This window comes from Acinonyx jubatus, chromosome B3, assembly GCF_027475565.1.
Source record: "Acinonyx jubatus isolate Ajub_Pintada_27869175 chromosome B3, VMU_Ajub_asm_v1.0, whole genome shotgun sequence".
NCBI lineage: Eukaryota > Metazoa > Chordata > Mammalia > Carnivora > Felidae > Acinonyx > Acinonyx jubatus.
In genome coordinates, this window is record NC_069386.1 from 46,301,630 (window position 1) to 46,317,933 (window position 16,304).

At 42.4% G+C, this 16,304-nt stretch overlaps 1 protein-coding gene across 4 annotated transcripts in view; it reads right to left on the bottom strand.

The window, feature by feature from the left end:
• CGNL1 (cingulin like 1) overlaps positions 1-16,304 on the bottom strand; it is a 157,229-nt gene that overhangs the window by 126,715 nt on the left and 14,210 nt on the right. The window lies entirely within an intron of this gene.

The window sequence follows — 16,304 nt, forward strand, 5'->3', positions numbered from 1 at the left end:
CTGGCTAGACCCAACCTACCATCATGCCTACTCTTGTTATAGTAGCTTCCAATTGTCCAACAGTACAAAAGGTCCCAGGACCATTTGATCCTTTCCTCAAACTGCTAAGCACAGGACAAAACATTAATGCCAACCCCACCGGGAAGCTGGGAAGCTTCCTAGATTCTTCCTCTCCCTCAGGTACCACACCAGTTAATGACTGCTTCTTGTTGACCCTGCCTCCCAGAACGTCTCAGCCATTCGTCGGTGATCCCGTGCTGGCTCCATGGCTTTCCATGAGCTTGCCTGGCAACCCCTCCTCTCCTCAGGCCTCACCTTCCCTGACTCCCCCGGACCAGGTTTCCTGTCTTCTGACCCCCTCAACCCCTCCCCACACATGCACCAGTGCTGCCCAGGCCCACTCACTGGGACTGCCCTATCCCTTCTCTACCTCCCATCACAGACTGTGGGCTCCTGGAGGGCAGGGCTGCCCTGTAACCTCTTCAGCATTCAATCCCGAATGGCCTTCAGTGAATGCACACACCACAGGGAGGAGGAGGCCAAATGGCAATCTCAAGAGTATTCCCCTCATGAAAGAGGAGCCAAAAGGTCCTGTGCTGACCCCTGGGAAAGGGCATAGTCTTCAGAAGTGTAGCCCTTGAAACACTGCCCAAACTTTGCTTTGGAGCTTGAAAGTCACATTTCTGAATAATCGATTCTTTGAGTCCAAAGGGAACAACTGGGCACTCCTCATATGAAGAAACAGATTTACCTCCGAGCGAGGCATTTGGGACCAAGGTCTCCATCAAAGGAAAGGAGTCCAGCTTATGAATGTATGTGTTCATCATCCCTGACATCTGGGGCCCCAAGGAAAGCTAACTCTCTTTTCCCTTTACCAGAATAAACACAAAATAGGGTGTGACCCACCCTCCACTGCTTTTGGGAAATGACTTCTTGGAACTTTTTTCTTTCTGAGCATCCCACCTGCTATAAGATTTCGGCAGCACATGGATATTTAACCAGGTCACTTAACTTCCACCCCACCCTCTCAGTTCCATGCCTCTTGAAGATACTAAACAGAGTAATAATATTTTCAGACATGGGAATAAACTGTCTGAATTCCTTTTTTGAACTTCAAAATTTAAACATCATCAAAAGGGGACTGCTGTTTTCAGTAGCAAAAAGGCTACATGTTATTCTAATGAACTTTCTGATAAGAAATCCAATCCACACTAGACCTACTTTTCACAATTATTTCCCTGACAATGTTTTTGCGTGTTAAGACTAAAAGCAATTCAGAAAATAAAGCCAGTGAGAAATCCACCCCCCCCCCTTCATATTTGCTAAAAACAAAGAAAAAAGCAGAGCCAGGCATCAGGGAAGTTTCAGCGAGTCAAGACCTCCCATAAATGCTAAAACTTAGCTCTTGCTGCCATAACAAATGTATTAAAACTCCTCGTGTATACAGAAAGCTTTTTAAAAGTGTTTTTCATGTTTATTTATTTTTGAGAGACAGAGAGAGAGCGTATGAGCGAGCAAGCAAGCAGGGGAGGGGCAGAGACAGAAGGAGACACAGAATCCAAAGCAGGCTCCAGGCTCTGAGCTGTTGGCACAGAGCCTGATGCAGGGATCGAACTCACAGACAACAAGATCCTGACCTGAGATGAAGTTGGACGCTTAACCATCTAAGCCACTCAGGCACCCCCAGAAAGTTTTAGGAGCCCACCTCCAAAGAGCAGAGGCAGATGACACGGCTTTGTCATCAGTAGTCAGATGGTTCAACCACAACTGATACCAACTCTACCCCCATGAGGTAACAAAAAACTCACATCAAAGAAACAGGTGGCCCAACCTTCCATGTGGCCTGTGAACTGACCAGAAACAAGACAACAAATTCTAATATCATTCAGTAAGCACTAAGTTACTATTTCATAAGTAGTCAACATTTTGATAAACAAATGAACGCAAGGAAAAGCATTTATTTCAGAATGTATTCAGAGCACGGCACTATCGGTAACTCTGGCCATTAGTTCAGTATGCATACTAATACCTTTCTGGATTTACACAGCACTCTCCTGTGACCTTCTTACTACACTCTCGTGTGTTTGGTCAACATTTTCAAACACATTTTGAACCAGCAGGCACGTGGTTTCCTGAGGTACTCACTCCAGCTTGTTGTTCCCACCTTCAGTGCCCTTTGTTACTCCCCCCTCCTCTTCTGTGTCACTAAGCCACTGCCACTCTCAGTGGCTACAGAACAAGTCCATAGTAAGTCCTGTGCTTTCTGTAAGCCCACAGAAAGTTCTAGGTTGTCCAATTCCTTCGTTCTCAAAACCCTGCACTGGCTTCCCATGGCCATCACAATAAAAGCCTTAAGATGACCTGTGAAATCCAGCAGGCTCTGCGTCCCCAACCCCACCACCTCTTAGAACAGTCTCCCATCCCGCATTTCCCCTTGTGTTCCCAGAACACACCTTAGGGCCATAAGGCCCCCATTTCCTTTTCCCAATGCTCTTCCCCTAGGATAGCCATGCTCCATACTTTCCTTCCAGCCTCAACTTCATGTTGGCCATCTCATAGAAAAGATGATCCCCATAAAGTAGGATTTTCCACCATCCCCCACCCACCTTACCTCACCAAATTGTCCTTCTGAGCTCTTATCACCCACTGATATGCCTTTGTGTGTTTAATGGCATCTCCTCCAATAGATCTCCCCCACCGAAACACAAGGTACCAAGAGTAGGATCTGTGCTTTGCTATCCTTTGATAAAGATACCACCACCTATCCTCCAGGGTTAATGTAGGGTCTGGCACTCAGTTGTAAACATAGCAGTTGGTAAGCATCTGTATTGAACGAATAAAAGGCATTTGTCTTAAATGTAAACTGCAGCCCCACACAGTTAAATAAAGCCAACACCTTTTGAGAGCTTTTGCGTCTTCTCTAAACCCTGGGGAAGGGGGCAGAGTCTGGGCTGGGGAAGACAACATGGAAGAAGCACAGAAAAGGATTAATAAAGCACCTTTTCAGAGGTCCCCATCCTTTCTCTCCTCCCCACACACTCTTAAACAATAGAAAAGAACTGAAGATTGTACAGAACAAAGCTAAGAATGCTGCAGAAAACAGAGAACCTATCACAGAGTCCAAGCAGGAAGATTTAGAAAGACAAAGCCTTACCCGGGAGCAGGAAAAGCAAAGATCACAGCTCCCAAATCAGAAGCAGGGCCAAATGGCAACCCAAAGTCAGTGACACAGGTAAGTGTGAGAAACGAGTTGAGTATGAGAAAGATGGTCCAGCCCAGGGATGGTGGAAGCAGTGATGTTGATGTCACCACTGACACTGGAGGCCAGGAGAAGGGCGAAGTAAACAAGAGAGCCATCAACATTGACACAGCACTTTACAGTTCAGAAAGCATCAACACCACATGACTGTACTGAGTCACAGAAAAAGACAGTGAGACGGGCTGCACAGTTTTACAGGTAAGGAAACTGAGGCTCAGAAAAGTCCAGTGATTTCTCATCTGAGATCACACAGCAAGCAAGGAGAGGTGGAACTTCAGTGTCTTAGGGGTCTGAGGACTCTCAGCTCATTAACCCTTTAACCCAGATAAACTCCATTCTTGAGTCCCCTTCTCAACGTGATTACTAGGACTTACTTCAGCCACATTACACTAACAACTATTTATTCAAAAGCAGGATATCCCTCCTTCATTCCTCCAGGGATTTATTCCAAGACCTCTTGACTTGAAAGAAATTTGGTCTTCTCTAAGCCTTCTTCAGGTGCTGGAAAGCTTAAGAGACCAGAGAAGTCAAACCCAGACTTCTAAGACCATTGTCTCAGGCTCCACAAAACCACAGCCAAGAGTAACAACTATAGAAGAACTGAACAAAACTGCTACTAGAAGCATTTCTCTGTGAAAATGCACCATCTGCAAAAACTTGCAGAGGGCCCAGATTTTCCAGTGAGTCCTTCAAAATACCCCTACCATAGCTCTCATAGAAACCCAGTGTCTGAAAATCCAGAATAGTTCCTCAGATTTATTAGAACTGAATTCTTTCCTTGAACACATATCGCATGCTATTAAAAAAGAAAAATTGCCAACATCCATAAACCCATGAAGATGCTGTTCTGCTTTCGTCACTAGCTGGCGGATGTAAAAATTAAAAAGGACCAAAGGGGATGTGCCCTGGAGTTTCAAGAGGTCCAAAGCTGGGCCCCTCCGAACTGAGCAGGCAGAAATGCTGCAGAGCTCCCGGGTGCTGGGCATGGCTGGTAAGGACAAGCAAACGGCACCTTGAAAAAGCGTTGAGGGGGAAAAGACATGTCTAACCGTCTAAATGAACACCTCAGATTGCACTGGAAGCAGATGAGAAGTCAAGGCTGCCTGCAGAGCCCTGGTCCAGGGCACTCCCTGGGCAGCAAACCCATCTCAGCTCTGGGAGCCAATCAGAGCCATAAGAGGCCCCCTTTCCTCCATGGAAGCCTCCTCAGAAGTGCAGGGGATAGGTCCCTGGGCTCTGGTCTGTGCATCTGTCTTCTAGAAAGGCTGGGAGGGGTGCCCTTCTCCAGGGGAAAAGTCAACCCAAGGATAGAGAGGGGTATCTCTCTAGACATGGGCTCAAAAACTTACTGGCCCTTTTCTCAGGCTGTTTCTTTTCCTTCTGTGCAACGTCACCTCCATCTATTTAGATTGAGTATTTGCCAGCTCGCCTCCAGCCAGCCAGATGTTGCCTTTCAAGGATTGCATATTTCTATAATTATTTCCAGGAGAAGCAAACACTCTTGAGCCACTAGGGTTTGCCACAGAATTCACTTTTTCCCACAAAGGGGTGTGGGTCTTCCTCTGCGCCCTGCTCTCAGTGGGCAAACCGAGATGGGTGGGCCATCCAAATCAATGCAGTCAATGAAACCTGTTTTGAAATAAACTCCTTGGTATCGGTGAAGAGTTGATTCATCTCCCAGCTTTTGCTTTTAAGTCTGGGTTTTTTTAACCCCATATTTCTTGGAAAGGAGCTTTACTGTTGAGGAAGAGTTTTAAACACACTCCCATTAGGCCATACTTGCAAAAACAGTACCATTTTCTTAGCAGCACAGTCTTGGCCCCCATGCTTCCAGGAAACCAGCATGTTGTCCTGGCCTCGAAGGGGCGTGTCAGCCTGGCCGACGAAGCTCAGCATGAGTCAGGAGCAACTTGGTCTGGCCAAGACCACCTCTGAGGTTGCCACTGAGAAGGCAGACCCCCTTGTCAGTAGCTGGCAATGAGGGCCCCTTAATAGTCGCTTTCAAAACAGTCCCCTGACATCAAGTTCCTGGCCGGCACTGTGGAAAGAACAGCCTCCAAATGATAGCAAAAGATTCCATGGTGGCTTTTTCTGACATCATTTGAAAACCACTTTCAATTTCTTCTGTAGATTCAGAAAAGTGCCCAGCCCTTAGATTTTCATTCGAAATAATGTATGCATGCAGTTGCAATTTCAAAGGCCCACTATCTGCTGCCTTGTCAAAATATTTAAGCGTGTGGCCCTAAAGCCCTGTACAGAGGACTGTGAACGACCTTCCTGGTGGTTGGGACAGAACAAACAAAAGGTCCCTATGAGTAATTTAATCTAACATAAGAAAGGCAGAGGTGAGAGCAGCTGGAGCCTTCAGTACCACTGGGCGTTTAACTTGTTAAATACTTATGGAGCACCTACTATGCGCAAGCCACCTAGAGGTGTGGAAGACATACTGTCAAGCCTCCACCCAGCAGGAGTATCAGTGAGGTTAGGTTTAGCTGTTCATGATCAAAAACACAAAATAACTTTGGCTTAACCAGCAAGAACGAAGTGTGGAGGTAAGCACTCCAGGGGTGGTATCACGGCTCCAGGGTCCTTAGGGATCCAGACTCCTCCTTTTCTTTGTGCTCTACTTAGAGTATGGCTTCCAACTCCACCGTTACATCATGATCCAAGATGGCTACTGGATTTCAGCCGTTGTGTCCATGTCCCAAGCAGTAGGTAGGAAGACACAGAAAAAGCAAAAGGATGCACTGTCTACACAAGTCAGTCTCTGGAACCTTCCCATAAGCCCCACACATAACACTTCACCTTTCAGTTACTAAAGCTGAAGTCCCTGGCCCATAGCCATGTGAAAGGGAGGCTGGGAAATAGAATCTTTTAGCTTGGCACATTACTACACCCTAGAAAATTATCAGGTATTTTGGTTACCAAACAAGAAGAGAATAGACACTGGATGTAAAATTAGCAGCCTTTGCCACAGAATGCAGAAAAAGAGAATTTGAAGGTGAGACAATGTGGAGCTCTAGTAAGTTCAGAGAAGAGTTGATGAAGATGCCTAATAAAATCAATTTTCCAGACCACCCACCTCTGAAATGAACACGTTTCGTGGAACATGAAAACTGACAAGGAAACTTCTTAGGCATTCTATAACTGTGGCACCATCAGAATCACTTGCGAGTTTTTTTTAACAATACAAGTCCCCCAGACCCCTTTTGGAAATTCTGATGGATGGATTAGAGTTGAGGCCTAACATTCTGCACACGCGCACACGCACACACATGCAACCCAGGTAATTCTCCTGATGGGTCGTCTGATTCTAAAACAATGACTTCATCCAAACCCTCACTTAAAACATAAGGACACAATTTAAAAGTCACGGGGTTTGTCCCACATCCCTCTTAGTTGTCAGAACCAACACTAGAATCCAGGTGTCTTCACTCATAATCGTCTTCTTACCGGAAGTCATTGCTCTGAGGAACTTGAATTTGGGCCTCCTGACTCCTCAACACAAATAATCTGACCATGTAGTCAGACTATCTACGTCTTCTGGCTGAAGGGTCTTAGTTTCCAAGCTAAATCCAATCTCCATCTAAATTATCCTTACATTCCCACCCACAAACATGGCACAACCAACCATCTGCTGAATCCCTACCCCCGCAGCTGGACCGAACATGTGCAAGGGGCACCTGGGTGGCTCAGACGGCTAAGCGTCCAACTTCAGCTCAGGTCATGATCTCATGGTTTATGAGTTCGAGCCCCACGTTGGACTCAGGGCTGACCGCTCAGAGCCTGGAGCCTGTTTTGGATTCTGTGTCTCCCCGTCTCTCAGCCCCTCCCCTGCTCATGCTCTGTCTCTCAATAATAAATAATTGTCAAAAAAAATTAAACATAAACAACAACAACATGTGCTGCCATGCTACCTAACAGGGGGGAGCATACAGAGTGATGATTTTAAAAAGGCTATATGTATCTAAGTATGTGTGTATGGATGTGTCTACATATCTACACCTGTATCCCCCTTCTCTGAGATCTCAAAGACCCTGAAGAAGGAGGCAAGAGGGATTACCCAAGGATAGAGGCTGGAAATGATCCATATTTCAGTCGGCATCTGAACACAATCTTTTCCTCTGTTGGGGAATTCCCCATGTACACAGGAGAACTGAAGTGAGGCAGAGACCACAACTAACTGGTAGAGGTGAAAAGGCCAAATTCTCATCTCTGCTGCCACAAGGTGGGCCTGTGTCCCCAGTGCAGCATGGCCCTGGTGGCATGTCCTACTCAGAGCATGCCTGTGGCCCTACGTACCCAGCTTCCCTGGACCATTTCCACAGTCTGGTTCCCACTTTCCCAGCAATTTCGTGAGCCTCACAATATCTGAGCTCTAAAAGGGCTAGCTTCTATTCACAATTAAGATCTGTGCTTGATGTCCTCATGGAAACAGGGAGGCCTCCATTCCCCAAAGGTTATCCACTTCAGGGTAAATGGATAGCCTGAAATGGTGAGAAGGAAGGTGGTGATCTAGGAAGACCCTCAGGCCAGGCTAGAAAGTGCCACACACAGAAACCAGAGGGCACAGGAGGGATCTGCTTCTGGTGGAAGACGAGCATTTCCCCTGGCATCTTCTCTTTCTTCCATTCTTCCCTCCTCCTTTTCCAGGCTCTACCTGCCTCTCTTCTTGACAGAGGCATTTCTCCTACTTCTTGCCTCTTTCATCCAATAAATAAAGGCCTCTCTTTGGACGAAAAACTGAAACGCAAAAATACCTCATCTGACACTTCTGATTCACAATTTGCACTCTGAAAACACCAGGAAATACACAGAAACAGTCTTTGATAAAAGAGTAAATTGGTACATTGTTTTGTACCATTGTTACCTAAACAAGAGTAAATTGGTATACACTTACGGCAGACAGCACCAAATTTTAAATGTATACACCATCTGATCCAGCAATTCTACTTCTAGTAATTAACCTTAAACAGAAGAATTACACAAACACAATCCTAAGTGTGTAAATACTTGTATACAAATAACTCAAATTTCCATTAATAGGAAGCTGGCTAAATTTTTATATATCCACACTGCAGAATACCAGAAAGCTATTAAAAAATGTTTTTATATACAGCCATGGAAAGTATCATGATACGTTGTTTTTAAAAAGTCTCAGGATAATGTATATACAGTTACATATATAACTGTATATATATGTTATATAGAGAGAGTAGCCTCATTTCTGTAAAATAACATATTTATAAAGCTACATGAAAATCTAAAAAGAGCTTACCAAATTCTTAAAGAGCTGTTATGCCTAGAGGTGATAAAATGAGTCCCTTTGAATTTATTTTTGATGTTTATTTATGTTTGAGAGAGACAGAGAAAGAGTGTGAGTGGGAGGGGCAAAGAATGAGGGAGACACAGAATGTGAAGCAGGCTCCAGGCCCTGAGCTGTCAGCACAAAGCCCGACGCAGGGAACTCACGGACCTCAAGATTATGACCTGAGCCGAAGTCGGACACTCAACCACCCAAGCCACCCAGGCACCCTGGGGCCCTTTGAATTTAAATCACACATTTCTGTAGTGTTTCCATTTTGATTACAAACAAGTCATTATTACTGTCAAGAAATAAAGATAAATAAATAAAAACAGAAACCGCCTTTGAGCATGCAAAACAGTGGTGCTGGGAAATGACTGTTTCCTTTTTAGGCAACATGTGGTCTCGGACCCAGCACCCAATATATAACACAGTTCATTGTCAGCTTCCTTCTTTTCTTCTTACACACAATCCTACACAGTTGGAAATCACAATCCCTAGTCCAAAGCCAAGTAGAAGCAATGACACAGAAGCGTGAGCCACTGTGGAAGCAAACAAGGTGTCAGCTATAGAAGATGACAGAAGAACCACAAAAAGCATTCATATGAACTAGAAGCACAGTAATTTCCACAAGTATCTAACATAGGAACAAGGAGATTTATGCATCTAGAGCCTCTAAAGAGAGCTCCACATGAAAGTAGCCCATGTCTAGACAGATGGAAGGATAAAGAAGTGGTATACATACAATGGAATATTACTCAGCCATAAAAAAGAATGAGATCTTGGGGCACCTGGGTGGCTCAGTCGATTAAGCGCCTGACTCTTGATCTCACAGCAAATGAGACTGAGCCCTGCATCAGGCTCTGTGCTGACAGTGCGGACCCTGCTTGGCACTCACTCTCCCTCTTTCTCTGCCCCTGTCCTGCTCACGCACTCTAAATAAACAAACATTAAAAAATAAATAAATAAATAAGAATGAGATCTTGCTATTAGCAACAACATGAATAGATCTAGTGAGTATTATGCTAAGTGAAATAAGTCAGTCAGAGAAAGACAAACACCACATGATTTCACTCCTCTGTGGAATCTAAAAAACAAACAAAAAACCAGATTCTTTTAACGTTTATTTATTTTTGAGACAGAGAGAGACACAGCATGAACGGGGGAGGGTCAGAGAGAGAGGGAGACACAGAATCGGAAGCAGGCTCCAGGCTCTGAGCCATCAGCCCAGAGCCCGACGCGGGGCCTGAACTCGCGGACCGCGAGATCGTGACCTGAGCTGAAGTCGGACGCTCAACCGACTGAGCCACCCAGGCGCCCCAAAAAAACCGGATTCTTAAATACAACTGGTGGTTGTCAGAGAAGAGGTGGAAGGGGGTAGATGAAATAGATAAAGGTGATAAAGAAGTACAAACTTCCAGTTATAAAATACGTCATGGAGATGAAAAGTACAGCATAGGGAATACAGTCAATAATACAGTGATAACATACGGTGACAGATAGGGACCACATCTATCATGGTGAACACCAAGTAGTGCACAAAACTGTTGAATCACTACGTTGTATTATACTTGAAATAATAACATTGTATGGTAATTGTACTTCAGTAAAAAATTAAAGTCTAAAAAACATATCTCCACATGATAAATAAGACTAATAAGAACAGTAGGGACACGTGGATGGCGCAGTCGGTTAAACGTCCGACTTTGGCTCAGGTCATGATTCGCAGTTCATGAGTTCGAGCCCTGCTTCAGGCTCTATGCTGACAGCTTGGAGCCTGGAGCCTGCTTCAGATTCTGTGTCTCCCTCACTCTCTGCTCCTCCCCTGCGTGCGTTCTATCTCTCCCCTCCACCCCCCAGAAAATAAAAAAACATTAAAAAAAAAAAAAGAATGCAAATGGTAATTTTAATTAGTATCTAGGTTTTAGTAATTCTGGGAAATGTGTCCCTGTTGAAATTTCAATTACAAAGCTAAATATTTAGTCTTACCCTTTAAATAAATAAGCTTCAGAAATCAGGAAAATGAACTAATGTGAAATACCTAATTGTCCAACATGTCCAAAATTAAGCTATTATTTTTATTTAGGTTGTACTGTCTGAATAAAGTTTAATGAATTCTGGCTTTTGTTTGTAAAGACCATGAGAGTAGATATTCACTATTCTTAAAAAAAAAAAAAATTTTTTTTTAACTTGAGTACAGTTGACACAATGTTACATTAGTTTCAGGTGTACAACTTAGTGATCTGACAAGTATATACAAAATATTTATCGCTCTTCAAAGTTATTCCCCAACACACCCAAAATTAACTTAGGCCCACATGAGAGAACTTTACCCTAGGCCAGCCATCCTCAACGGAAAGATCCCATACCCTCTGCTCTTGAAAGAAAACCAAGAGGTCTCTACTGATTGTCATGAATATATAAAGTACTGTCAGGATTATAAGACTGTAGATTTCCGGTCTATCTTTTTTTCTATCCTCCCCCCACCCTCACCAAAGCATTTTTATTGGCAACAAAAATTAGTCCTGGGTATTCAGGAGATTACGCATGGCTTCAAATAACAAGGTTCCATTTGGCAAAAAAAACTAACCAATGAAAACTTCAGCCAATAATGCAAATTATTCAAATATAGATTTTAATTAGGATTTTGAGATTAGATTTAATGTTGAAAAACAACGGCATTGGCTTTAATGCATTTGAAGGAAACAGGACAGTTGTTAAAATATGAAGCCTACGCACCAAATAATGAAGTAATCTCCATGCAAAGTGGCACTCCCTATGTGTTAATATTCACGTGGGTTAAAACAATAGGAGTATGTGCACTTTTGCGACTGGGCAAACAACCTGCCAGTGTAATTAGAGTCCATTTACACTGGGACATGAGCCTAGTTTTCCAGCACGCTCAGTTACAAGGTGTGAAATAAGACTTATTTTTCAAACATGCTGTATATCAGACGGCTGCTGTGTGGGTTACACTTTCTCACAGCACTCAAGTCCACTCTGGACGCATCAACACTTCCATCAGCAGAGTCCAGGGCACGGCAAATATATAACAAATGCTGGCTTCCCTCCTTTTTCCTTCTTCCTCCAAATAAAAGAGGAAAATGGAAATATGAGGTACATTTATACTATCATTAGCCCTCTATTCTTGGGCATTCCATTTGTGCTTTCTTATTTCATTATATAGGCACCCAAAGTATCCCCGTTAACAGTATCTTGCTTGCACAAAACAACTCCAATTTTGTATTTAGCGTGCATATACATATATGCAGTGAGAAAAAAAAATACACCCAAATATTAACACCTATATATCTTGATGGCAGAACTAAAGTTTTTATTTTTCATCTCATACTTTGCTGTGATTTTCCAAATGTTTTACAATATGCATCTATTAATTAAAAACCAAATTTGATACAACACGGTTCCACTACACACTCACAACTAAAGGGAAGATGACGCACAATACCAAGCATGGATACTGCAGCCACTGTGCTAGGTACAAACATCAACTGGTAAAACCTCTCTGGAAAACTGTTTCACAGTATCAACCACAGTTCCAGACATACGAAGATCCAGCAATTCTGCTCCTTTATACCCAAAGAATCTACAAGCAGAGGGGCACCTGGCTGGCTAAGTCAGTAGAGCGTGTGACTCTTGTTCACCGAGTTATGAGTTCAAGCACCACATTGGATGTAGAGATAACTTAAAAAAGAGAAAGAAAGAAACAAAGAAACAAAGAAAGAGCAAACGAACATGCATACATATACTGATTAAGACTTTTAATTATAGCCAAGAAATGCAAACAACTCAAAAGTCCATCAACAGTAGGGTAGATAAATCAATTACTGAGGTACAGTCATACAGGGAGAAATACAGCCATATATTAAACCATAAGAAGAAATTACTGCCACCTGCAAATCCATGGATGAATGTCAACATAATGTTGAATGAAAAAAGCCAGACACAACTGAGTACACACTACATGAATATGATTCCATTTCTATGAAGTTCAAGAACAGTCAAATTTTACCTACAGTGATAGAAAGAGGACGGTGGTTATCTTTGTTGAGGAATGGTAAGTGGGAGGGAAGAGCAAACTTCTATTAAGAACTATACACTTATGGGAGAGGGACAAAGATGGCGGAATAGCATGGAAGGTTTTTTTGCATCTCTCATCCCAGGAATGCAGTCAGATCAACACTAAACCATCTTGCACACCTAGAAAAACTATACACTTATGGGGCTCCTGGGTGGCTCAGTCAGTTGAGCATCCAACTTTTGATTTCAGCTCAGGCCTTGATCCCAGGGTCCTGAGATTAAGCCCCGAGTCAAGCTCTGCACTGGGTGTGGAGCCTGCTTAAGAGTCTGTCTCTCATTTTCTCTCTCTCTCTGCCCCGCCCCCACTTGTGTTCTCTTGCTGTCTCTATCAAGTAACAAACAAACAAACAAACAAAAAACTATACACTTAATGATTGCTACACTTTTCTACTTAAAAAACAAAAAAAACAAAAAACCCAGTTTGCACCATAGCTGTAACCACTTACTACCCATATGGCCTGGGACAAACTCTTCACCTCTCTAAGCTGCAGTGTCTACTGTAAATGGGGACAGACCATCACCTCCTTGATGGGAATGCAAAGAGAATTCAACTAGGCAATGCACAAGGCAAGGGCCCAACACACAACAACCATAGCAGGGGCAGATGTCTCCTGAGGTCTTCCCAGGGGCCAGACACTGCTCTTGGCTTTAAGTTCTTCATCACTTTGCAATCACATCTCCCCCAGGAGGGGCTCCTTACCTATCGCTAACTCAGGGCCAGAGCGCAGGCTGTGACCTGGGCATTCAGAAGTCATCTGTGTAGAACACCAACCTCAGCATTTATTTCAAGAAGGGTGAATCACTAGTTATGCTGCTGCTGAAGTTTCAAAGAAAGAAAGAAAGCTGGCAGGAGACACACATCAGGACTAAATACAGACCATTGAAGAGAAAAATGACTTCAGCTTCTGAAAGCAGTAGCTGCTTTCTGCAGGAGGAGAAAGAATATTTTATTCCAGGGGAATCATTCATTTTAAATTGAGGACTCCTTTGGGAACTGAAAGAGATCATCTTTCTTCCCTAAGAAAAGAGGAGACAAGTAGCTCTCTAAAGTTTCTCATGTTGATTAGCTAAATTTACTGTCCTTCAATGTATGTCAGATTTACAACTGAAATAATTTATAAAGTATATGCTTACTGTGGAAAGTAACTTAAAACGTGGATTGTGAAACAAGGGGCTCAGATTAAATTATTTCAGTTAAATGAAACACTGTAAACACTAATAGAAAAGCCTCTGATTTACAAGATGAACTGGTAGATTTAGGAATGACTCAAATCTCATGGTTTTTGCTTCAATTTATTTTTAATTTGCTTTCAACGAAGTCAAGACAGATGATCCAGTTTTGAACATAGCCCCACTATTTACTAACTGCATCACCTTGCATGAGTTACTCCATGTCTCTCTGCCTGTTTCCTCAACTGTAAAAATGGGATAATAATAGGGTTACTCTAAGGACTAAATGAATTCATAGGCATTATGTGCTTAGAACAGTGCCAAGCGCTATCACTAACATTATTTTTTATATTTCCTGATGTAGATGCAGATTTCACCTGAAATTATCAAATTTAGGGGCACCTGGGTGGCTCAGTCGGCTGAGCATCCAAGTCTTCATTTCAGCTCAGGCCAAATCATGATCTCACAGTTCCCGACTTCAAGCCCTGCATCAGGCCCTGTGCTCATAGGGCAGAGTCTGCTTGGGATTCTCTCTCTGTCCCTCCCAATGCTCATCCTTGTGCTCCTTCTCTCTCTCACAAAATAAATAAATAAAACTTAAAAAAAAATTACAAAATAAGTAAATAAAAAAATAAAAATAAATTTCAAAAATAAAATTATCAAATTTAGGGGCGGCCTGCCTGGCTCAGTAGGTTACCGCATGTGATTCTCGATCTCAGGGTCACAAGTTCAAGCTCCACATTGGGTGTAGAGATTACTCAAAAATAATAAAATAATCAAATTTAATCATAGAATTCACAGATATTAGACTGTCTGAAAACCGGAGGAAGATGTATAAAAAAATTATGTGAGGTGAGCATAAACATTTAGGTTTACAGGTATATATACATGCACACAAACTTTTTCTCCTTACCTCCTTCCTCCCTTCTTTCCTCCTATACCCTCCTTCCCTCCCCTCTACCTCCTCATTCTCCTTCCTCCCTTCCTTCCTCTCTCTCTCTCTCATAAGTAATTTAAATCAGGTCCACTCTAGAACATAATGTACCAGCGATCTTAGGATCTTTTGATCCCAAAACGATCCCAACAAAGATGTGAAATACTACTCTTCTTCCAAGTATTTCTAAGAACCCATTACAAAAACACTCTGAAAAGGTATATTTGCTTCTTTTATTTCAAAGGCAGCCTGGAAATTTCCACAGCACATTTGAACCACAAAGTTTATGGTGTTCAAACATGGACTCTTTTCAATCTCAGCAGAAGAGGCCTACTAAAATTTTACATTTTCCTCCAATTGTGAGTGCAGAAAGCTTTTCATTTTGTTCCAAAGGAAATGATCTTACCACAGCTCAATGGGTATCTTTATTGTCTGAATAAAGTGGGCATCCGGTGGCCATTACAGAGAGCTAAATGCTAAAACCCAAGGGTATAAAAGTTAAAAGCAACTTAATGGAAATGTCAGTTACAACATTCTTTCTTTGATTTACAAGAATCAAATTCAGAAAGCGCCCTCTAGCAAAGGAATTATGAAGAATATCAGCACAAAGTAATGGTGTCACCTTACTGCCCCTCCCCCCACCCTAATATAAAGACTTTTTAATGATCATATGCCTTTGCTTTTCCACATGGAAGAGAATCCTAGTTGAAAATACTATTACATATCATTGTTTCATTTCACTGATAAGCATATTCACACTTTTCTACCAATACTGGCCAAATAAAAAACTCTATTTCACTACTGTTATCTAGTTTCTTCCTATTATCAGAATGACATAATTTTTTGATTTGTTAGTGTGGGGTACCAAAGGGCCTTAATTTGCTTTAAAAAAATAATTGCTCAATCTAGGCTATCTAGGTATCTCTCCATTGAAGCCACAACTATCAACACAGCTAACACATGCTGGTGGTTCCCCTCTTTGCCCTTACCTTAGTTGTAAAAATCTTATTCAGCTTTATTATTCAGAACTTGGCACAGCAGGTTTCAGTTTAAGATGGATGATGAACAGAAAGTTGCATACTCTGATTTTTAGCAATGAATTAGATTCTGGAAGCTCAAGGAAATAGAGGAAACAGCAGCCATATTTTATTTGCAAAATAAATTTCCAGCAGAATCGACTTTCTTGCTGACTTGAGCTAAGTTGGGTTCTGGCACCTCATAAAGTTGCTCTGGGTCTTGATCTAAATATTCATTCATTCTTCAAATGTGTATTTGAATCTACTATGTGTAAGACAATGTGCAGTATACCAAGGAAGATTTTTAAAAAAATGACTGTTTCACTCCTGGACTTTTTTCCTTCTCAACTTCCCTTCAGGCCAATTACACACAGTCAAGTGGCCCTCCCATTCCTCATAACGCCCATGTTAGAACCCTGGTTTCCTCTCTTTAAGCTCCTGTACACACTAAGAAAACACCTACCATTTTCTTTTCTATTTTAAAGGTAATACATACAGTGATTTTTTATAAAATTCAAACAG